Source organism: Trachinotus anak, unplaced genomic scaffold (assembly GCF_046630095.1).
Source record: "Trachinotus anak isolate AG129_WGS33_773 ecotype Australia unplaced genomic scaffold, CSIRO_AGI_Tana_v1 ptg000009l, whole genome shotgun sequence".
Lineage (NCBI taxonomy): Eukaryota > Metazoa > Chordata > Actinopteri > Carangiformes > Carangidae > Trachinotus > Trachinotus anak.
This window is the reverse complement of record NW_027273860.1, coordinates 17921064-17946925: the sequence shown is the minus strand read 5'-3', so window position 1 is coordinate 17946925 and position 25862 is coordinate 17921064. Positions and strand designations below refer to the sequence as shown.

At 40.7% G+C, this 25862-nt stretch overlaps 1 protein-coding gene across 15 annotated transcripts in view; it reads left to right on the top strand.

Annotated features, from left to right (window-relative positions):
• The window catches only part of LOC139625543 (microtubule-associated protein 4), a 118541-nt gene that overhangs the window by 3223 nt on the left and 89456 nt on the right, over window positions 1-25862 (top strand). The window contains exon 1 of one of the 15 annotated variants that reach the window (XM_071485603.1): window positions 25518-25760. The exons of the other annotated variants lie outside the window; for them this stretch is intronic. The gene's annotated coding sequence lies outside the window, so the exon portion shown is untranslated. Of the gene's footprint in view, window positions 1-25517; window positions 25761-25862 lie in introns of those variants that run through there. 15 annotated transcript variants of the gene reach the window in all.

Here is a 25862-nt window from a genome sequence, read left to right as displayed (position 1 = left end):
GTTTAATATTAATAATGCACCAAAGTCAACAACACCTGGTTTTGCATGAGCAGGTTGTTTGACCCACATTGTCCAGCTGTTTCACTTCCAAGAGAAACTGGCTCGGTGGTCAGTGAAGCTTGTCTGGCAGAATCTCATGTGGGACATTAATGTCAAAAAATTTGCTTTGCTGATGGAGCGTATTTGTCGACTTGGTGCAGTGGTTGGTCAGCTGGTTGCCCATAGAAACTGAAAGTGAAAGATAATCGCAGCACACTGAACCCTGTAAGTGTATCACAGACTGTATTCAGCTCCAATGACATTTGCAGCAGAAGGTCGTGTGTGTGTGAAGAAAATATTAGTGTCCGTGCTGCCAAATTCAGACTTGTGTGATATCAAAAATGTTTTCAGAATCATTCAGTCCTTCAGCATAGTTCGTAATTTCTACTGACCACTGTTAAAACCCGTGCAGGGGGCAGAGCGTGCAGACTGTATATAGTTTAGGTGTAACTGGTATATATTGGATATGCTGTACAAGTGGTTACAAGTGTGTATGACGTTCAGGCGGCTGTGAGAAGCTGTAACGTATTAAGCAGCTGCTTTCAATAATAACACTATCAATAGTTGTTGTAGTGGTTGTAATAGTTACCGATTAATTAACTTCATACAAACACAGTGAACAGAAAAAAAAACAACTCAATCAAACCAGTATGTGCTGTGACTTTTTTCTTTTACGAAACACATGAAAACTTTCTCAAAATGTTTAACTTTGCCTAAAATTGGAGGAATTAAATGTAAATGTACAAAACTGACAGCAAACACTCAGGTTTCTGTACGTGACAATTTCTGATCTTCGTCTTCGTGCTGTCACACATGCACTGCAATCTTGAACGTAACTAGATATCACCCAGAGGAGCTGTGTGTGAAAACACAAATGTCTGAATCTAACAAACCTGACCCTGCTAGCTGCCTGCTTTACAGCCCATGTGATGTCCGGTTGAGCCCAGGTGTGTGAATGTATCGAGGTTTGATATCCAGGCCAACGTCCAGCTAAAACTATAAGACCATTTAACTTAGATTAATGAACAACTTATTAACCCACAGGACAGTTAATTGATTTGAACCGTAATGATAAGCAGTAGAAGGCAGATGTGCAGCATCACTGATTACCAGTTGGATTTAATGTGATAATAATGTTCCAGCTGTGCATGAGTCCAGAGGAAGCTTTCAGTATCAAACAGAATGAAAGTCTTTCATGAAAATGTTCTTTTCACCATAACACAATATGTATAATCGCTGGATTGATTGGTTTCCCTTCCTCTGTATCACAGTATCGTAGCATTTGAAGGATAATCACATGTTCCAGATGTTTGAATCCTGGTTTTATGCTCTTTATCTTTGGGAAAAAAATATTTTTGGATGGTGTTCTCCTTAGATAAATAATCAGAGCAGGCATGGATGTCTCCATCCCAGGAAGTCCCAAGCAGGGAAAAAATATGCATTTGTACAGTGGAGGTCCCACATCTTTGAATGTGTGGAGTTGTTTTTTGTCCAGGCTTGTGAGTCATGAGACTGGTAGATTAGAAAGGATCTAACTCAAAGTTACTTCCATACACAACACAGAAGGTCAGAACGGAGTAAAAGGACCATCTTTTTTCTACTTTCATCCAGTTGACTGGTGCCAAAAATGACAAGCATTGATTTTTCTATACTGTATATATGAGGTGAGTCTTCAGGAACCTTCTGGTATGTTAGATCACCTGCTGGTGGCTTTTATTTCTGGTTTAGAAAAAAAAATGTAACTAACATGTTAAATGTGTCACTTTCATTGTAGCTCGGCTGAATTGTTTTACATCACCTGTCATTAATCCACAGTATTAATCTGGGCCTCTAGTCAGTTGTTACAGTCTGTGGTGCCTTGATTGACATATGATTCAACTAGCAGTATATTAAATAGTAAGGCGGTGTGTATAAGCTTAACTGATTATGGTATAGATCATATTTGTCAAGTTCATCAAAATCACAATGAATATATACAAAGGAAGGAAGAGGAATAAATAATGGAAGGAAGGGTTGAGTCAGGAAACCATGACCATAGTAGGAGGAGAAGGAAGGAAGGAAGGAAGGAAGTATTAAATGAACAGACAGGTTCCTAGAGTTACTCAGCTGTAGAGATCCTGACTTCTTCACAGGCTGGGGAATGTCATTAGACTGGATCTGACCGATCTGACCAGTCTTCCTGCTCCACCCACAGCACCGTCCCTGAGCATCATAAATCATCTGAAAATGTGTTTCAGAGGATCCTTCGCTATTGTGTGACCTCGTATGCTGAAGCTTGTTTGGGGGTTTGTACAGGTCAGGGAAGAGTCAGGGTTTAAACTGGGCTGCTGGAAAGCTGATCTCCTCAGACGGGGCTGTCCTGACTGTAGCAGGATACTCACTTCAGGGTCACCAGGCTGCTTCAGCCCAGCCTCTGTCTAGGAGTCAGGAAGCAGAGGAAATCCACCATCCATGTGCTCCTGTGCTGCCAGCCAATGGTGCTGCTCAGTTCAGTCTGAGACCACATTGTTATCCTCACGTGATAAGGCTTCGTCACTCCTGCCTAAGTTACTCATAAATGTAATGAGTTCACTTTTTTTTTCCTTTACCCAGTTCAGGAGTAATTTTCAGACATCATGCCATTCAGTGATTCCACAGCTGCTGTCTGCTCAGTAGACTGTAGTTTGGATGTTGGGAACACAGCTGCTGAGTTTCATGATGGTGGTACAAAGTGGTCCAGAGTGGGCAGCTTTGCTGGTATCTCAAGGTTGGGGTATGAAGTGTCGTCTGTCCACAGCTAAAGGCAAAAGCATTTATAGCTTCTCAAGCGCATGGAAAAGTTCAGCAGTAACAGTTATTTTCATTATCAATTAATCTGTCGATTATGCTCCTGATTAATCAGTCAGTCATTTGGTCAAAAAAAAAAACAATAAAAAGGTGAAAAATACTCATCACAGTTTCCTAAAGCCTGAGGTAATGTCTTCAAATGTCATTTCTGTTGGACCAACAGTCTGAAACCCTGAGATATTCAGTTTATGACCATAGAAGACTGAACGTATTCACATTTAAGAAGCTGAAACCAGAAAATTTAGAATTTCTTCTTGAAAAATTACCAAAAAAAAGCTTTTTTTTTCTTAAAGGCCTGTGGGAGTGATTTTTGTGTGGAAAACACTTTAGAACCACAGCCACAAGTCTGAACCAATTCTGTGTCAACACTGCAGTGATATGTGATTGTAAAATGTTTCGCACAGGTAGAATCAGGAGACTTACAGACTTACAAAGGCCAAAGGGCCTAACGGGTGGGACAGTGTATTTTAAAAAGATGTTATCAACTCAACCGCTGATTATATTGATCAGACTATAAAATGTCAGAAAACAGGTCCAATGCAATTTCTTCAACTCCAAGTTGATGTATTTAAATTCCTTCCTGTAGCATCAGCAGCAATACAACATGAGAGAGTGGACGGTTATTCAGAAATATCATTTATCAATGTTCAATATTAGGATAGGATATTGTTTTATATTATTTTATAAAATTCCACGAGTTTAAATCAATTGTTAATAAAAAGTAAAAGTGATTAAAATAGTTGTTTTGTAATTCGGTTTTTCAGATTTAATTAACATTTCAACATTTTCCACATTGTATCTGAAAAATAGTCAAAATAACCTCGTCTCATATTCAGCCCCGTTAGACAGATGATTGACTGTAGTGGTCACTGCCTGTTAACTGTGTAGGACTGGTTAACCGACAGAATATGTGACACCATGTGCACAGGACATTTTGATCACGGAAAAGTATTGATCAGTGTGATCAATACTCAACGGCACAGCGGTAAACAGCTCCAGTATTGACTCCACAGTGGAGCTGTGAAACATTTTATGTTGTTTACTGTAAAATCAATGTGGCCCAGAAAACTGCTCTTTGGTGATATGATGATGATGATGATTCTTTGAAACTGTGATTGTTTGTTTTTCCCACCAAAACCTTTTGTCTTGTGTCCACAGACATGAACAGTTAATAAGGATACGTAAGCTCTAAGTGCTCAGCCAGGTCTGTGCTGAGCAGCTTGCAGAGTAACAAATGGTCGGGTCGTAACCAGTTGTTCAGCTCTGTCCAAACCCCAAATGGTCCCCGTCAGGGTGGAGTATGTGCTGCTCACAGTCAAATGATTTGTTGTCTTTTAACCGTGTATGTGCTAGTTGTTGTTGTTGAGTCACTGTGAGGGAAGTCGTAGCGTGTGTGTATTTATGACCAGTCATTCCTGCAGCGCTGTATCATATCCAGACATAACTTTGATCAGGTTTAAGTTCAGAGAGAAAAAAATACTCTTCTCATCACAGAAGGAAAGAGAAACCCACAGCTTGTCTCTCATTTACTGAATTATTTATCACCGATTATTGATTTGATCTCCAGTCAGTGTAGCCATTACATGTTGTGGGTAAATGCACAGGTCTGTTTGCTGAGGGAATACAAGGCAATCCAGGGCTTCAACTAATGATTATTTTTTTGATGAATCGATGAGTTGTTTAGTCTATTTCCATCCCAGTTTCCCAGAGGCTAAAGGGACTTCAATCTGATTTCTACTTTCAATCAGAATCAGAATCAGAATCAGAATCAGTTTTATTGCCAAGTATGTTTTCACATACAAGGAATTTTTTCTGGTGATTGGTGCAATTGATCAGCAACAGTGGGGCTCTCTAGCCTTGTTGATGAGGCTAATAGCAGATGGGAAGAAGCTGTTTTTGTGGCGAGAGGTTTTGGTCCTGAAGGACCGCAGCCTCCTGCCAGAGGGGAGTGTCTCAAAGAGTTTGTGTCCAGGGTGGGAGGAGTCAGCTGTTAGTCAGCTACTCAATCTGACCAACAGTCCAATACCTGAATATATCCCATTAAAGAAGAGAAAAGCAGCACATCCACACGTGAGGAAATGGAACCGGCAAATATTTGATGTGTTTGCTTGATAAATGACTTAAGATTAATAAGTATGATGATAATTATAAATTGAAATATAGATATTCCATATCTGAGCTGATACCAACACCTTGACTTTGATGCCAATTCTTAATGATACTTTTTTCAATACCAATTTTATCAAATCCATTTTAACAAAAAGAAAATTACACATTATGGTGCAGAATTTAGTTTTACTTTAGTTTTATTTGTAATCTTGGTCTCTTTACACACAGAGCCAGTCACAAGCATTATTAGAGCTTGGTCCAAGCATGCTGATTGGCTCACTGAAGCTCATGAGATTTACTCATTTACTTCTTTGGTAACCCTCGACAGTATCAAGCCAGTTCAGCACCGAAGTTTGAACCCAGCTCTATAAACTGATAAATAAAATAAATTGTCCTCATTAGACTTAAGTCTGTATCTTAGACCTGCTGCACACAGGCTGAATCACGAATAAACATTACGTAGATGGAGTTAACAAACTTGTATGGCAATAAATAAGATGCAGAATATGTGGCACCCAGCTGGTTTTGGATTTAAGCGTCCAAGCTTAAAATAAAATATTCAGTTCAGTTAAGTCGATAAAACTCTTATTTTGTTATTTTATCACATCAACATAAAGACCCAGTCACACAAGAAAGTGCCACAGCAACATTCATCTGAGTATCTACAAGCTTGGTGACGGCTCTTAGGGCTGGTGATTCAACCGCTGACACACCAGTCAGCCAGGAACATGCTTCTTTCTCTCTGCCCTGTGACGTGCAGTGTACGCCCATCTGCCATGTGCTGGGGATTGTGTATCATTTAGTTCAATAAAGTTTTATTGAAGAGGGCAAAAAAGATCTCAGAGCTAATGGGTTTGCAAATGGTTGACTAACTGTCAGTTAGCAAGCCTGTTAGCGCAGCCACTAATGGGCAGTTGAGTTAATGGGGCAGTTTATTCTGTGTCAAAGGACATTAAATAAAAGCAGATGCTACAAAGCAGCCAAATGAGCTGTGAGAGCTTCCTTCTTAGTTCCCTCAAAACATTGTCAAGATGGTGAAAGGGGCAAATTTGAAGTAGGGTCTCCATTCCATTGAAATGAACTGATTTGAATAAAACTTTATTTTATATGTGGGTGTGAGCAGGCATCAAAACCTTAAACCTAGCATATCCTCAAGTCCTCCTACCCTTAAACCAACAGAGCCTGACCTCTGACCTTCATATAAAGTGACTGAATGTCTGAATTCACATTAAACAGACACTCAACACTCAACTCTTCAGCATGTATTAACATGGTTTATACTTCATCTGTCAGGGTGAAAGATTAAAAACATGTCGAGGCAAAAATCAGCTCCAGCTCTTAAGTGTGGAGCTGAGTCATCCCCAAATGATTTTATTTAACCAGAGTCAACTCACTTTTCTGCTTTAGAGAGTCTGTCTGGAAAGTATAAGTAATATTAGTTGTGTCTATGTTGACGTACAAAGTATTTTAATAGGTAACAAATGATGTGACATTTGTGATTCTGTATCAGTCAGTGAAACACTGTGGTGATTTATCACGTGGATTTCTCTCGTGGGCAGCCGGACTAACACAGATGTGTCCATTTGCATTAGTCTGTGTGAACACATACATAGATGGGTAATGTGTGTGTGTGTGTGTGGTGGGGCTGGAGGGGTGGAGTCCGAGGTTGCGTGACAACGGCGGATTGAATGAATGAAATGATGGAGGGATAGAGGGCAGAGAGGAAGAATGGGATGGTACAGAGTGAACCGGTGGCTGTAATCCCCCCTCACAACGGTAGCAGCTGGACCAGTGTGTCAGCAACCAGGCTTTACTACTGCCAACCAGCCCTGCTGGGAATTATACAGCAGGGGGAAGGGATGGATGTCACACAGACCGATAGATAGGTAAAGGGAGGAATATGGTCCAGAGGTGTGTTGTAGAGGTGTGAATTATTCAGACCTTTTACATTCACTGCTCATTTATAGCTCGACTTTCATTCACTTTCAACTGGAAATCTCTCCTTTTGGTTGTTAAATTAGCCTTGAATTTAACTGCACACAATATGGAAAACACGCAGCAGGACGTTTTGTGACAGAGATGGTTTAATCCTGGCTTAATGCCAAATTCAAGGAATCAGTCAGAGGCCCAGCTCGTATGCCATTAAAGGGACCAAATACGAAGAAAAGGGCAGTGGAAGGAAAGTTAGTTCGACTGAATGAAAAAAACCACAAGACAGCCGTGAAGCTACAAGCACAGAAACCCTGCAGACCAGGAGATGAGCTGCAGATAGCTGCAGGTCTTGTGTCAGTATTAAAAAAATACAGAAATTATTCTATGTGCAGAAATAATCAACTGGGCGGAGCCAGAAAAATTCTCTGTTCTTCTTCTTCTTACTGTTTGACCACGTTCACAGCAGAATAAGCATTAGTGCCTGATGCTGCGTTGATGTTACATGTGTCAGCAAGTCAGCATATTTTCCAACTCTGAGTATTCTACATCAGAGAGAAATGTTCAGGTGTTGTCAGGACTTCTGCATGTTACAGTTTGTTCCTTCAGGTGGAAATTAGTAAAAAAGAAAAAAGTGATTTCACATTTTAATGTGATGCAGCTTGTAAACCACATGGCGCTGATCCCTGCTCTAACCCCATGCAATGTCCCATGAAAAGAATCTGCCCCTCTGGATGGACAGATACTGCAGCTCGGTGTCAGGGAGCAGAAGACACTGCTCTGGTCTCTGCTTTAGTTGAACTTATCAGTGTGAGAAACAGGAAGTGCAGCATCAGTGTGTGTGATCACAGACTCGTGCAGGTGTGCTGCTACTATACAGTATAAACAATATAACATGAATCTACCTCTGTATTAATGGGGCTTGGTATCAGACCACACTTCTTTATTTATATATAGGCTGTATTTTATTTTCAGATGTGCAATATTTTGTATAAATGGAGCTGGAAGTACAGAGCAGAAGCCAAACAGCTGTGAGCAGCCGTCAGGAATGTGAAGCATTTAAAGTTCATGGGCAGGTTCATGAGTAACAGGGCAGAGGATGACTTTTTTTGTCATATGGAATCCACCATTGTACAGGTCCAGGCTGCAGTCTACACACACACACACACACACACACACACACACACACACACACACAAATACATGTCCTAGCCCTGAATGTGTGTGTGTGTCCACTACCTGTGTGTGACAGTGTTTGTTTTGGGATTAGATTCTGACCTCTGCGTGTGTGTGTCTGTGAGTGTGTGTGTGTGCGTCTGTCCTGCTTTGCATTCCATTGCGATGTGTAAAGCCTCGTTCTGCAACAATAGGGCATAGTTCCCAAAGAAATACTGTGTCTGTGTGTATTTCAGAGAGTGTGGGCGAGAGCATGGGGACATACAGGGAATTCATTCAGCCTCCGAGGCTGTGTGTCCTTCCCAAAAGAGGTGAGGAGGGGAGGGGGGGGGGAGCGTGATGGAGGGTGTGGACATGACTATCTGTCTGTCTGTCTGTCTGTCTGTCTGTCTGCCTGCTCTCTAACATGCATGCTAATGGGATACAGCGAGTGCTGAATTACACAAACATGTCCTGAGAGTTCTACTTAATTCTATTAGGACTAGAAGACAGCTGTGTCATACTCACTCACACACACACACACACACACACACACACACACACACACACACACGCACGCACACATGCACGCACGCACACACACACACACACATATACACACATAGTGAAACACTAGCCCTTTCACTTAGCCCTCAAACAGGCCCACTGTGAGTTCCATCAAGGCAGTGTGTGGATGTGAGAGCAACACACACACACACACACACACACACACACACACACACACAGGGCACATATTAACATTACCTAAAGTGGAGCTCTGTGAATCGAGCCAAACATCAAAGACTCACTGATCCACAACACACACACCTCTCCCTCTGCATTCAGTGCAGCTTCCATCTTCCTGTCAGAGGAGTGTGTTTGTGTTGGATGTGCTGCTGTCATTGTGTTTGTATGAGTAAACATAAGCGGAGCTACAGCATTTGCATTTTCTCTGAGTAAACAGACTTTCTGAAAAGTTTGGTTCTCTTAACAACACTGGCTGATGGTGATGTCACACTGCTGGAATAATGGGGTTCGTATTTCCAAACACTAGATCTTCACAACTTGTGAGGCCGTCTGAGCCGGACAGGAGATCGGATCAGCACAGCAAACAGTTTGACAGTGAGAAAAGGTTAAAGTAGGAACAAGGACTGAATATCGGCAGGAACGATGTGCAGTGACTTTACTTCAGCCTCACTTCACCCCACACACACCCCCCCCCACCCCCCACCCCCAACTGTGGTTTCAGACACTTCCCAACATCCAGACAACCAACCAAGGATGTGCTGTGGCGTGAAATTGAACTATTTCTTTCAAATGCATTCCCCATTTTGTAGTATACAATAATTATAAATATAAAACCTTACTTATCGCTATATGATGTTGGTTATGAAATAGCTTTCTACATCTCCTTTCATTTTTTATCACCTCTTCATGACAATTCAACAAAAACATATTATCTGTCTATTGTTATTATTATTATTATTATTATTATTTCTCTGTTGTCTATATTGCTTTTCTCTTCCTTCATTCTTCCCTCGTTCTGCATCCTCATCAACCCCTCTCCTGTCTCCTGTCTCCTGTCGACCCCTCCCACTGCTCCTTAGCACCATCTCTCTCTTCCACCACAGGATCAATAGAGCCTGTTCACTTTTTGCTCTGCTTCCTCTCCTCCATGTCTCTTTCTCTTATTTGCCATTGGCTGCTTGACAGATATCGGAGGCTGTCATGATTTTACATCACCACTAATTAGGAAAGCAGGGCTCTGTGTACTTCTCACACACACACACACACACACACACACACACACACACACACACACACACAAAGTTCCAGTGACAGCAAACATTATCAGTGCTTTTGCCAGGTACATGGGAAAGCCCTTACAGCCTGGCACAGCTGCTGCATTATTCATCAGCATATGATGCACTATTCATTATGTACAACATGTGGGACATAGTGCATAAGAGCTATGATGATACATAATGATCTTGTCCATATGGTGGAGACACACATGCGTGCGCTAACTTCCTCCATCATAAAGGTCTTAAACTGCAGCAGAAAGACCTGTGAGCACTTTCTGTACCATTTCTGTAACGTACACACAACTTGTGACATTTTGTCCAGCACATACCCATGAGCATATGCTAAAGTCACATATAACCAGGGTATGAGCACGCACACACACACACATACACACACACACACACACACACACACACACACACACGCACATGCACCTCCAGGACTGTGTGTGCTCTTTGGTTCAGTGCGTCATCAGACTATTTCTGTCTGTGTCACATCAGCCTCATCTGATGGCGTTGCATCCGGGACGGGATTGATGGCAACATGAAAATTAAGGTTTCAGTTTGACTAAGCGTGTGTGCGTGTGTGTGTGTTTGCATTGTGATTTCTGTGCAGCAGCCCAGCCCCAGATGAGGACATAATGTGCACATTAGTTTGCTGCCTATTTTTGACCTATCAGTGTCTTCCATCACCTCTGGTGTATCATCTTACAAGTGCACATCCTGACAGAGTCAGAGTCTGTACAGCATTATGACGACGTACCAACCTGGTGTTGGATAGTATGTAGGTAAACTGCCCAGACACATATTAGAGCTAATATCATTTCTGATGCTGATCTATGTTTGCTTAAGACAGTCCAGAGTGCAGGACCGTCTTCCTGTGTTTACTGTCCTGCTCCCACCAGAAAATCTGACCAATAAGAGGAGAGAACCTTCTTATGTGGTTTGCAGTGATGCATTTTGGTTGACTTGAATTTTTCTCTGAAAGCAAACTGAACCGAGGGGGAAGTGCTACAAGTTTACAAACTCATCAACTGAATCAGACCAGAGCAAACAAACTTCAGGTGTGAAAACACACTAACCTGGAAAATTCTAATTCCCTTCCATACACTTCCTGATATTAACAAAATAATTTATTAAATCATATGCCATAATTTTATTTAAAACATGCACAAGAATGAAAAGAATGTATATATTTAGAGTGAAGAAGTGATGTGAAGTTACAGCCCTAACTTCATTAATCCATAATCCCAATCAGCTCAACACACTGAGCTGATTTAACGTAACACTTCGACAACATTGTGGTGCTTCTGGGAGACACACACACAAAAAAAAATGAGAGCAGCAGAGGCAGTGTTGTTGTGACTTTGTCTCAAGTACTGCATCCTATATTTCCCATAACTCTGTAGTTCGCTGCTCCCTGCCTCATAAAGGCCTTTCAAGAATCTACAGGCCCCCAGTTTGTAATGTGATCTCCCCATTATAAATTGTACTCTTCATGCTCAGGCTGCGATAACACTGTTGACCTCATCAGGGGTTATTTTTCCAGACTCCTTTACTCCTCCAGGGCCACATTCAACAGCTGTTATTACAGTATAATTAGCATGATGAGTAAATTAATCTTCACGTGTAAAGTCAGTGAAGTAGGTTGGTCAGAGCTGAGGGAAGCATTCGGGATCTTGCCTGTGTCCTCTTAAGTCTGTTGTATGAGAAAAAGTACTAAGATAGACAACACTTTCTATACCTTTCGTTCAATGTTTTATTTGGAGTAATACTGTACAGCAGCTAATCACCAGGTAGCTGTTTTTATGAATATATATATGTGTGTGTGTATATATATATATATATATATATATATATATATATATATATATATATATATATATATATATATATATATGTATACACATAATTATAAACGAATAACACTGCAGGCTGCAGCACAAACACTGTTATCCAGTCTTTATGGCCAAAGCCTGCAGACATGTCAGAGTCTGAAAGGAATAAGTGCATATAATGTAATACAGGATAAATGATTTTATATATATTGGCTATTTTACTATTTATTTATTACCTGTTGCCAACACTTCTGCAAACTCCTACTGAATACGATAAAATGTACTGGACAGTGTTATTTATCCCTTCGTCTGGTGGCAGACAGCTGCAGACTGACTCGTACGTATTTGTGAATTAGGTCAGTATCAAAGGCTGCAGGCCAAACCATTATATCACTTACTGTCATGCATCACAGCAGGATATTGATCACCCCATTTGGATAAAGTATTTGTGTTCCTAGCCTAGGGTCCACACACACAGCACCGTGCAGTAGGTGTGGAGCTGGAAAACGAGACCCTGACCTGACCAAGACCCCTCTGCTAAAAGTTCTGTCACTATTAATGGCCTGTTGGGGCACATGGATGTGTCAGGCATGACATTATGAACCATTTTTTCTGTCATTTCTAAATGGGAGACATCAAATGGGGCCACATGAGGTCTCCCCGAACTGTGACAGAATGCAGACAGTACACTGTTTGACCTTTTTTAAACTTCCTGTTTAATTATCCCTGAGAGCATCATTCACAGTGTGTGTGTGTGTGCTTTGGGCTTCACTGCGTTTCTAACTCTTAAAAACACACACTTTAGCCTGGCTGCCATCACTTTTTATGTAACAAGCTTCCAAAAATGTGTCCGTGTGTGTGTGTGTGTGTCCTCTCTGGTCTGACCCCTTTTATGCAGTATGAATATTTTATCAGTGTCGTCCACCACATTCTCCTCTGTGTGTGTGTGTGTGTGTGTGTTTTAAAGCAAATATAGGAAGTCTGAGAGCAAAGTTCACAGAGAGAGCATATTTTAATGTAGAAGTTCTGTCTGCGACGCTTGTCCTTTTCTGTCGATCTACACGTTTCCTCTTTGTACATCAGTCAGACCAGTCATTCCCATGTGTAGAAGCAACACTGGTTTTGGTCGTGCATCCAATCAAAAGTCAAATAAAGAAGAGCTCATTCACTCAAGCTTGAGCTCTTTGGACCAAATAGGAAGAAAAGTCAAGGAAGGCATTAAAGATAATAATGGCTGTTTTCCATACATTCACTTCATGTTTTCTTGCTCCATCCTGTGCCACTATGTCAGTTTTGGCTCTTTATTTTGGTCTTTTGATGAAAATGTTTTTAGTCATTTAGTTATTGTTTTAGTCAAGTTATAGTCAGCTAAACTTAATGACAATGTAGCCTTTATCAGCACCAGCACACATCTGAAGACACATAAGGCTACTGAAATACAAGATGTTCTGCATATTAGTTTAGGTCAAGCATCTACAGTGCATTCAGAAAGTATTCAGATCCTTTCACGTTTTTTCTCACATTTTATTATGTTGCAGCCTTTGTTATGTTGCTGTAATCATTAAAATTCTCAGCCCATACTGATTTTAGCATCAGGCTGCAACATAACACAATTTGAAAAAGGTGAAGAGGTCTGAACACTTCTGAATGCACTGTCAATCAACATCTGAAGGAGAGATATGGTATTTTGGGTAAAACAGTGTGTCATCTGCATAGATTGTGAGATTTTACTGCTCAGGAGCAGACAACGTGTGATTCTACAGATGCATGCAGGTGGTCGAACTACAGTAATTTGTTCATTTGCCCTTTCAGCTGTCTTTCAAAGTGCTGTTTAGCCTAAATACAACTTTCATCACAGTTTTTGTTTTGATTGGTTACTATAAGGTCGTCAGCAAATATTTTTCATTATAGTTTTTGCTGACCCCGTTAACACTGTTGGAAAGTCCTGGTTCAGGAGCAGGGACTTTTTGAGAACAGGAACTGGGGCCCTGGGGCTAAAATTGGACCCAGTTTCCTGCTTTCAAAAACAGGAAAGTACCTGAGTCCAAAGTGCAACAGAGAAGGGCCATTCATTTCTTAGCTCTGCAACTGCACCTATTCACAGGGGCTGTAGGTGATGGAGGCTGGCTGAGCTGCACCTACACGCCTCCTGAGACTAATTACAATACATAGCTCATCTGTCTGTTACACACACCCACCTCCCTGCGGCCTTAGGCCACTCCCTGTATTTGAACACAAACCAGAGGCCTGTGGGCTCTGCGTCTCTGTCTTGTTCTTCACCTCTGTGTCTGTTATCAGGGTTTCATCTCTCACAGCACTCTCAGTATTCGTAGAGCCTGATGGAGAACATACCACCAGCTTCCTACATAAACAACTGTGTGTTAGTGGGTTAGTGTGTGTGTGTGTGTATGTGAAAGTATTACAGCTTCTGTAATTAGGTGTCAGAGATCTTGTGTGAGTGTGAGTTATTGTTTATGGGCGTGTGTGTTTGTGTGTGTGTGTTTGTGTGTGTGTGTGTGTGTGTGTGGTTGGGTGTGTCAGAGAGAATGAACACACCGATATGCTGCTCTCATGAGGAAACACTCCATAATAAAGGTACAGTCTCATTTTAAATGCTATTATTGTGGTCTGAATAGTTACTACATGTAACAATACAGTAAATGCCGATATACTCCACTACATAAAGGGATGTCCGTAACGGTCATTACTGACATGAGGTTATAAAACTTTCACCTGCATTTTTGAGTCAAAAATTGAATTTAAAATGAACATTTTTCATCTAACTCCAGTATATCTGTGATGCGTTACAATGTTCCTGAGCTAAAAGACCGGTAAGAGAAACCTTTTCTCAGTGCGTCCTGGGAGCAAAGCCGGACTTTTTGGAAGCAGTTCCACATGTTTCTTGCAGGTTTTACAGCTTTCTGCAAACAATGAAAAGCTGCAAACACACAGTGTGAATTTGCCGAAGGCTTAGGTGTGATCTCACCATAACAGAGAATGAGGATGTTTTAAATAAATAATGAGGATGTTTTAAACAAATACCTCAGTTCAGGACTTAAGGTACTTTCACCTTTTCACTGTATGTTCAAGTTAAAACTGGTATCATTTCAAAATGTTCCCTAATTTGTCAAGACTGGCTGCTTCACAGCGGAGTGAGATTCATGCTGTGGGACTGACACTGACACTGAGAACTGTAGTGATTTCACTTTTTTACTTGTTCGAAATAGTAATTGGTAACATTACTTAGTTCTAATAAGATAGTTCTAAAGATATTAAAATTCACATTGAAACATAACAAACATTTTGATAATATCTTAAATGTGGTTATAAAAGAGTCATAGTCTACAGTTTTTTGTGACTTCTCAGCCAATTTATGTATATTTATATACATATGAATAAATATACCAATATAACATATATAAACCTGTAATATATAAGTAATCCTGTTTTGTTTTTTTGTTTTTTTTTTAATTTTCGTGTCATATTTTCTCTTTCTCGCTCTGTGTGTGTGTGTGTGTGTTTGTGTGTGTGTGTGTTAGGTGTGTTGACAAAAGCTGTGATTGTGGAGCTTGATGAAATAGACTGAATGGCTTGCGAGGAATGTCAGCGATAGCATCTCACACAGATTAGTGCAATGGCAGCTGGACACAGGGACACCTCAGACCTCAGTGCGCGCACACACACACACACACACACACACACACACACACAAGCAAAAAATGGTTATTCCAAGGGACTGTCTGACATTATCAGTCAGATGATTGACTGACTTAACAGTTTACGGATTTTTAAAAAAATAATTCATTTTAACATTTTTTTGAATATTTAATAATATAAAATATTATTGAACTTTGCACTGTGTGCTAAACGTCCACACATGTAAACATGATTAATTCAATCATTCTTACAGTTTACACAGGAGTGTGTGGTGAGGAGGTTTTATGACGCGACACCTCCACATGACAGGGCGGAGGATTCCCCCGTGGGCGTAGTTGGGGTCATGATTTACAGGGTGTGAACAGGTATCAGATGACAGAGTCTGTTGCCTCCCTTCCCTCCTTCTGCTTTCATGTAAACTCAGAGAGGGAGGGTCATGTTGTGTGTGTGAATAATGGTACCCTCTGCTTATAGTTCCTCCTTCTCACACACACTGGCACAGACACACATATAGATACCAGCGCTGAGCCTTTGAAGTAGATCCCCTCTGATGTGTGCATTGATTAGTGGGGTGGGGTGTGACCCAGAGGTTTACAGAGCAGGCTACCAAAAGAGAGAAACGACCAGAACAAGCTAGTTACTGACTGACAGACCACAGCTCGCTGAACTGGTCGAACAAAGGAAACCACAGAGTCCCCTGGTGTCATTGAATTGATTACTTGTTAACCATCCAGATATAGATAGGATATGGTAGCAAGGATTGTACTGGAACATTTTCATGTAAACTAGTTGTAAAGATACCGCACATACCCACTGTGCATGACCAAAGCAGAGGTCCAGTGTGGATACTGGTGGTGTGAATTTCCAGCTTAAAAGAAGTTAAATTAAATTCTTCAAGTTGCAGATTTGGTTCAGGAGAGCTCATTTTCTTTTCCCATGATTTGATATGATTTTGAATCCACTGTTTCACCCAATGATAAGCAGTCAAAGCTGCTGTGCAGTAAGCAATCATCTAGCAATCTTTGTACATCTATATTCCTATCACTGTGAGCTGGTCGTGTGTGTGTGTGTGTCTGTGTAAGAGAGAGAGAGAGAGAGAGAGACAGAAAGAGAAGTGAGCATGAGCTAAAAGTCCCTCATCAGCTGTTTCTGTACATCAGCTGGAACCAAAACAGAGTGTGGTTAATGAAAAAAGGGAAATGGCCCTGAAATACACACACACACACACACACACACACACACACACACACACACACACACACACAATATAGTGGTGTGCTCAGTGGTAAACAACACAGACATGTAGTGTACCCTCTTCCATATTAAAGTTAAAGACAGGTGAGCAGATCCGTGAAGAATCACTAAGAGAACTCATCTTTCATAATAATGAAAATGAGTCCATATTTTTTTGTCGGCAAATTATGATGATGATTGTTAATCGTGACCATTTATTCCAGAAACATGATTTAGCTGCAGACGTCTGATGATTCTGATGATTTTAGAGCAGTGAAGAAAATGTAAAAATCATTTCAATTCTAAAGCTTCTTCAATCAGTATTTTACTTCATCTGTGTGAAGCAACAGGAAGAAGAGAAGCAGCAGTGACAACCACAGAGCCATAAACTCATTCAGTCTCAGCAGTGAAACCAGCTCCCATTCTGTCTCTCTCTCTCTCACACACACACACACACACATACTCGTTGATGTGGACACTCACTGACATAATGCGTTCCCCAGCCCCTTACTCTAACCTTAAGTTAACCATCAAACAGACCTTTGCAGTTGTAAAAAAATGGTCAAAATGTGTCCACACAGCCTTAGAAAGACAAGCACACACACACACACACACACACACACACACACACACACACACACACTCCTGCAGTACACACCCACTCGCATGCTAACTGAATAAGCCGAGCATTTAGAGGAAATGTCCCACCTCTCTTAGAAAGTGACATCAGAGGTGAGCTCTCCACGGTGGCTACAAGCCCAGGCCACCGAACACTTTGTTTTTCCAGACCATGTTGAGGCTGTGTGTGTTAATGCATAACCACACACTGCACTCATGATACATGTGTGTGAGTAAGTGCTTTGTATAGTTTCATTAGGTATCCCATAGGGAGTGATATTAAAGATGGAGGACACCCGCCCATTATTATAGCCATAAGCCACAAATGTCCATCTTCAAAGGTCAGACCAGTTTATGTTTTCGGTACTTGTGCTCACTCTGAGACATGAACAAGCTCACTGATGATCTGTCTGAGGCACATTTATCAGTTTTCCTTTCTCTTATCTCACCATTCACTCTATGTTGTGAGGGAGTTTTTTACTGTGTCATCTTCAGAAGGATTTGTAGAATACTATGTAATGGGTGCATTACAGACAGTTTAATGGTAACAACAGGACAAAAAGCTGTTGTCTGCAGTAAAAGTGTCTCCAGATGCAGTCTGAAGCAGGCAGAGGTAATGACTGGAATACATTAGCCCGTGGTGGTAATCTGATCTGGGCTAAAAAATTCATCAATGTTGTGATGATGCAGGGGGATTTTTATCTTGTTATCGTTTCAAATGTTCAATGTGCAAATCAATTATTTTGATGTGGTTAAAAAAACAACAAAAGAAAATGAGATAGTGAACTTTTTTCACACCTACAGTATAACTTTTACTGCACTATGAAGAGTTTGGTCTCATGTAACGTGTAACAATGGACAATGTTTATTGTTCTGATTATCAGTTTGAAGATTTTAGATAAGACTTGTGCCAAATATCCTTGTAAGAGGTGAGCTTTACACACACTGGACCAATTTCTGTTTATATCTAGGTTTGACTTCCTGCTTGTATTCGAAACTACTGTGCTGCTGTGCACACAGTGCTCCTATACAGTGAGAAGAGAAAATAAAATAAAAAATAGTGAAAAATGTTTGTCAGAGATTTTTAAGGTGCAAGATGATGTCTTCAAATCCTATCATTACAGAAGCTGTAACCAAAAAAAGAAAAGTTCAGAGTAGGTCCATGTTTCTTTTACAAATATCGATGGATTAATTGACTGATCTCAACAGTTACTTTGGTGATGACAAGGTCGTCATAGCTGGTTGAAATAATGTCTTTAAAACTACAAAAATAAAACCCAAGTTGCAATAAAATCTAAATATCGTTTAGTAGTGACTCTGTCCACCACCACCCAGAATGTATCCCAGACTTTGAGTCCACTCAGATCACTGTGACTTGCTACAGATTGTTAACTGGTTTTAGATTTTGTCTGTTTTTAGTGGCGATGTTTATATTTTTCTGTAATGTAATGCTGAAGTTCAGTAACTTCTATTCTGAACTGCTCCTACAAATAGTATAACTGTTACTCCACTGTCCATTTCAAAGTCCAAGTTTCTGCCTGATGGATCCTGCCCATTATCCAACCATCAGTGACATCATAGGCCTAACCAGACTCCAGAGGGGTCAGCGTTTCCCTCAGTGCTCTGTCCATGTGACCTCCCATAATCATAGGTCCGCAAGTAGTAATGTAGGCATATTAAGCTGCCCTGCAGTTGTTTTACAGCCACATCGACCTTGGACAGTGAACAGCTCCACATTTACTGCCCAAACCCTTAAAGTAATGGTGTAAGTGTAGCTGGAGGCAAATATTGACATTGAAACTGCCAATTTTCAGTTGTTCTGTCTGGTTTTGTTAAAATCCACTGTTCCTAACGGCACACTGGTCTGTCACGGCCCTCCAGCAGCACAAGGATATCATTTAGGGTTTGATGATGACTGTGCAGCACTTCACAGAAAGTGATCTAGCACTTTGTGTGACACAGGATGAACCTTTCTCTTTCTCTTTTTTAGCCATGTTACACCAGAGCAGAGGCATTTGTCTTTTCACATATCTGAGATAATTATAGTTGCACCAAAGCAGTTAATGCTGCAGTGCCTTGCTCAGCGGCAAAGTTTAGAGCACACTAGATATCCCAGCAGCTGGTAGGTATCTGGTTTCAAACCAGCAGCTGGAATGTTCAAGTGAATGTAAGAAGTATGTATCAAGCAACACAATATTTCCTGAGCTGAAAAATGTTACAGGGTTAATGATTTATGAACAGTAAAAATCTTATCATTAATGTGTTACGATCTAGACTGTTATTCAGTGTTTAACCAAGGAAGTTGGGCTCACGTCTAGGTCATGTCATAATGTTTGCAATGTCTCCACTAAAGAGCCGGAGGTGACTGCAGGAGTAGGTGGGCCGCCCTGGGCAAGTGTCCTTGAGCAGGATACAAGTCTCCAAGGCTGGTTCATGTAGCAGACCCTGACCCCCGACCTTCCTCAGGATTAATCAAGCATGACATTACGTTGTTTTGTCGTATATTAAGGGAACAGGAAGAAGAGAAAATGCAGAGTGATTTTTGGGATTAGGTTGCATGTGTTATGTCACCCATCACCCTGACAACAGCTAAGGAGCCTGCCGGTGTTAAGCCTATAGAAAAACCCTCCACGTACACCACTCACATACTCATTTCTCTTCTCCTGTCTCTTTCACTCCCTTGTAGATTTACAGATCTTCTCTCAGTCATTCATCCTGTCAACATGCACTGTATGATTAAGGTTTCATCTTGTAGCAACTTTGTTCAGCAAAAAGATTTTTTTTAAATGAAATATTTCAAATCGACACTCTGCTGCTCCTTAAAAGTCACTTCAGAGCTGAGAAATGATGCAGGATTATGATAGAAGTTTGCTGTGCATCTCGATGCGATGATAAATGTAATCATTTTTTGTCTTTAATTTATCAGATGAAGTGATGCCATGAGAAGTCATCATTCATGCCTCCATAATCGCTCAGTCAGATCATTTGCTTGTATTGATGGAGTGGTACAGAAGGAATTAAGATAGCTGCTTGCTTCACGACTACATAATTGCGGCCTGTCCGCCAACCCAGCTTGTCAAGGTCTGCAGAAGCACTAACCATGCAAGGCTCCTTCTTTAGTTCCTTCGTCTGTAGGAACCACGACACAGTCACGTCCTTCTCCACCCCCTTCCAAAACACACCATTTATCACATAACCAAGGTGTTTATAAGACCAGAATAACAGGAAAGAAAGGAGAATCCAGCACACCAGCTTTGAACCTCAGCATATAGAAAATGTAAATGTAGTTCAGCCTTTCCTGCTTTCTTCTTCTATAGCCACATTACTGTGTGCTCGCTATAGGCTGGTCACCCACTACAGTGTTGGAGAGCAGTGGCAAGTCTTGACAGTGCAGCTTGCACAAGTATGTACACTATAATTGTTGTAGACAGGGGCGGCTAGAGATCACACATGGGTCACTACTTATAGCATGTTGGAGCCTTTAGCTGGCTACGAACAGTATTCATTTAAATTCATTTGTTTCGAAATCCTGATTTTCAAATGACAAGAGCCGTGCTTTATCTGAGGCTTATATAATTAATAGTGTCTGAACAAACAGTTGTTTTTCAAGGTAGAAACCATCAATGTCATTAGCTTTTGCAAGTGTTGCTCAGCTGTTGCTAATTAACGTTATTTCTGTCCGTTAGCTAAAAAAAAAAAAAAAAAAAAATTGCTGCTGTCTATACATTTACATGGTTTTGTGGGAAAAGGAGCACAAAAATAAGGAGTGGGCTTTGTCTTTTTGTTTTTCATAAACGACCAACAAATGTCTTTAGCTTTCTCCATGAACAGTCTGGTGATTAGCCTCACGTCAGCTTCACACAGGTAGCTGGCAGATTGGCAGTTGCTGGGTGCGAAATATAGTGAACAGAGATATCAATACCTTATAATACAACTTAAGAATAAAACATAATAGTTTTTAAGATTTTAACCTCAAAAGTTTTGAGTTGAGACTTGAGGCGGTGAAGCTGTCCTGTCAGTCTGTAAAGCTAACGTTAATGTTAGCTTGAACAGCTACGGTGCGGAGGAAGTCGGGTCGTTAGCATAACAGTCAGGTTTGACTTAGCAGCAGTTTGTAATTATTACAATAACTGGCCAACTATATAGCTGTTTTAATGGATATAACAGCACTTTTGAATGTCAGAATAATATCTGAATGTCAAACATGCCGCTAATGTGATATACTAATTAACTGTAGGCTAAATTTGACAATTTTTGCATAGATAGATAGATACATAAATACTTTATTAATCCCACGGGGGAAACTCAAAATAGTAGTCCAACAGCTCAGTAATGTATTTTATTTATATTTGTATTATTTTATTCGAGTCATATAATGCACAGACAAGATAGTGATAATGTGATAATCCTTTCTACAATAACAGTATTAATACAAACCAAAAAAAAAGCTTCAATTTAAATTGTAATTGTAATATTGGTCATAAAAATTGCAAGCCCTAGTTGCTTTTATCTCCATGCCTTGTGATCTGTCAGATAAATTGAGTTGTTTTTGCAGCTTTATCATCATGTGCGCTTTGTCATTGTGCTTTTTTGTTTACATACAATAGCGGTGTGTCACAGCAGATTAAAAAGAGGCTTAACCTTCACCTCTGCTTTTTTGGCAGCTGGGGGACACACACCCATCAGCCTGTGAGTGCACACATATAGACATGTATGGGTTTACACACACACACACACACACACACACAGACAGACACACACACATAAATGCACAACTAATCCACACATGCTCTCGAACATTTGTTAGCAGACAACACAATAGAAACTGCCTTTTCCATGGATTTCCTTCCTTTGTTGAATCCAAATTATTTCTGAGTGGCCACACCACAGTTGTGAGCAGGAGGTGGAGGAAAACTGTAGCTCCGCTCACACTAAGGCAGCTCTCCAGGTTCAAAAGATCCTCGAGTTTGTGACTTTCTCAAACCAAATCCATCCCACTTTAGGACCAGACTAATGAAAAGGTTCTGCTCCTGTGGTCATGTGGGGACCTGCTGTAAAGCTGAAGGAGCCGATATAAGAACAAACAAAACTAGATTTGTCTGTTTTTCAGCTGTTGAAATGACTGTTAAATGAAATTGGTTGGTAGACTGGGTGGCATGGATCACCCTGCTAACTCTGCAGCTGGCACCAGTGACGTACTGGATGCTAAACACACACACACACATATGATGTGGGGTTAAATATGGAAACTGGGGCAGTGTCTCTGACCAGCATGGCTTTGTGGTCGAGGCAGTAGGCAACAGTCTTCCTGTGACACACCCTGGTCTCAGCACTGGGGTCTCATTTACTGCTGCTGATACACTGGCAGTCAGGCATGAGTACGCCTACGTTTAGTTTATTTATATTCCCTCGTCAGAAAACTAAGCACAGTTGCTGACTGATTCACTAACTCAACATTTGATTGAATGTCTGAGGACTGATTAATTTACTGGCTGGATGACTGACTGTCCATGTGACTGATTGATTGATTGCTTGTCCAGTTGTCACAACACCCTCAGTGTCCACTAGATGCAGATGTGTCGCATTATGGCTCCTTTGCAGCTGCTGGAAACTTTTCTCATTAGTTATCGACTTTGATTGTCTGGTTTGTTTATTTCACTGTCCTCAGCAAAATCTGTGAATAAGGAGAAGGCACGGTAATTAAAACAAGTAAAGTTCAATGTATTGGTCACCTCATAAATGAGCTGTGATAAAATGTTAACCACACTTATAAAATACAAAAAATATCAGCAGAACAACTCAAATCTATATTGGAAACGTTCCTGCTACAACATCTCACTTCCAAAACACCACCAATGAGCACGCCATGAACATGCTGTGTTCAGTAACACTTCATCCAAAGGGTCTTCTCCAAACTGCTGACACAAAACAGGAAGAACACTTTGGTCTAAATTATCATTGTGTGTAGAAGCATTAAACTTCCCTTAAACTTGACCCTAGAGTGTGTTTTTGTCAGTGTATTAGGCGAATATTAAGGTTAAGTGGTGAATTATACAGCATATTAGACGTCCAAGGCTCATATCAGTCCAGTCAGTACTAATTGAGATTGTGGGGGACCTTGGGGAAACTAAAGGGACCTTGTCCAAACCATGAAAAACAACCCCAGTACAAAATTATATGACCAGAGCTACACAAACATACTTTGGGTTGTGTACCTGTACCTGTTCTTTTTGCACTGAGTGAATGGATGATCCAGCAGATGGGGCTGTGGAGATGTATTTGAGCTTTGGCTGCCTCTCTCTGAGGATTGCAACTGATTTTGAGAAATATTTTATTTAATTCATTAAAGTTCAGATCTCAAACCTTAAAAAAATATTTGCTGTTAGTTTTTATTGCATAAAAGTGTATTTTTAATGAAAATATGTTTACATGTACTTTCAGTGAATAAGTTTAGATCCACTTATATATATTATAGTGGTGGCTGCAGTTTAAGAAAGAAGGGTACATTGATGCGTGGGTGTAGGAGCCGTCAGCAGGGCAGCCAGATAGAAAGGAAACTGTAACAACTCAAAGGTCTCAGGCCTGATCCTCTTTGCAGACAGTGTGCTCTCCTGTATCGTCCTTGAGCAAGACCTTGAACCCTAACTCGCCATTTCAACAATGTGAGAAAGGGAAGTCTGACAAAGATGATTTTCACAGGGCAGAGATGTTAGGTGTAGTGTAGGGTGGATAATGGACGGAGAATTGTAAAATGGAGACGAGTGTCTGGAGAGCAGGGGAAAGGCCGGCTGCTGCTGGCACCGAAGATAATCTGGCATTATAGTTGGAAGATGACACAACATGACTCGGCAAATTCCCCTGGTGGCCATTGGTCAGCTGAACTCCCAGATGAGCTGATGACTGCTTGGATGTGTGTCTCTTTGTGTCTGAGTCCATGTTTAGGTACAGATTGTGCCTGTGTGTTACACCAAGTCATGCATTTCTTTCATGCAGCATAATCCCAACTGAAACGGTGCCTCCCTGTGGTAGACAGTGGTATAATGTTTAGGTTATCGTCGGTGATTTAGAGCTGTGTTTCTGTGCAGTTGCCGCAGAGATCAGGCTCAGGCCTTGCAGCTTGTTGTCAGTGAGTGTGTTGCTGAGGGACACTTCAGCAGGGTCCTCTGGTCTTGTTGCAGCATCTTTGGCCACTGTGATGCCTCCTCAGGACACAAACCTGAGGCCCTGTTCAGTTCACATCAGTGATTTTGTCCTTTAACCACTTCTCCATTTTCATCTCTTCAGTTTCTTCTGCTTCTGCTCTGCTCCTCCTCTTTACTTTACCCCCAATTTCTTACTTCTTTATGTCTCCATTTCAGCTCCAGTGTCTAATCTCCAGCTGATATTTGATAATATTAAAATAGCGTAGGTTTTGCAAAAACAACCATAACTTAATAAGATTTTTTGATGTAAAGCAAAAAAGACGTTTTAAAAATTGTTGGAGGTTAAGGATAAAACTTGGCTGTATTTCGCTGAAGAGGGAACATTTGTTTTAGACAGTCTATGTTACATATAGTCACTGTTTCAGTTGCATTTTTGTGACTGTAATCCAGTATATAGTTAGGACTAGTGTTTAAGATTTTCCCATGATTTCAAAGTGATCATTTCTCAGAAATATAGGCTACTTCTCTTTCCATTTCAGTAAATGGAGTTAAGAACAGAACTGCACTGAACTAAACAATTTGAATGTAAAATAACACTTTCCTGATGTAATTCGTTCATTTTGATTATATGGATATATTACAGTTTTACTCAAGAATAACCTATTATTGAGGTGACAAAAACACAGTGCCAACCATACAGAATAATACTTGTAGCATATTGTTTTGCACTGTGAAGCAGCATCATTTGACCCTCGGACTGAACGATGGTGTTTCACAAATGATGATGCTTCACAATTAAAACAGTGGTTTTGTAGCTAAATGCCAAGCAAACCTTCACTGTTTAACCCGGACACCCAGATATCTTTTGTCCTGCAAACGCTCAAGTCAGTTCTTCAGTCAAGTCTGTGCAGAGGAGAAAATATTGCAGAGCCTGTTTATACCTCTAACAACACAGGCAGTCATTAGGGTTCATTTGAATGACTGGGGAGTAATTTGCATCTACCAATTGGCCTAAAATCGTGATGTAGCTTTCCGTGAAATTGCCTTCAAGATAATTTGTGTACAGTATATTTGTTTTTTCTTAAAAAACAAATATACTGTACATAAGAATATACTGTACATAAGAAAAACATTTTCTTAAAGGGCCAGTGTGTAGGATTTATGGGGATCTGTTGGTGGAAATATGATATTAATAATTATGTTTTCATCAGTGTGTAATCGCCTGAAACTATTGTTATGTTTTCATTAGCTCAGAATGAGCCCTTCGTGTCCACACAGGGAGCGGGTCCTCTTCCATGAAGGCCGCCATATTTTTACAGTAGCCCACAACAGACAAACAGAGGACTGGCTCTAGAGAAGGCCTTCTGCGTTTTTACCTTACCCGGAGGCCATCGTAGGTTCTCCTACAGGTTGGTTGCAATCCGCAACCTCACCACCAGATGCCACAAAATCCTATGCACTGGTCCTTTAAAAAAAATGTCCCCCCCCTGTTAAGAAATTAACAGTATTTA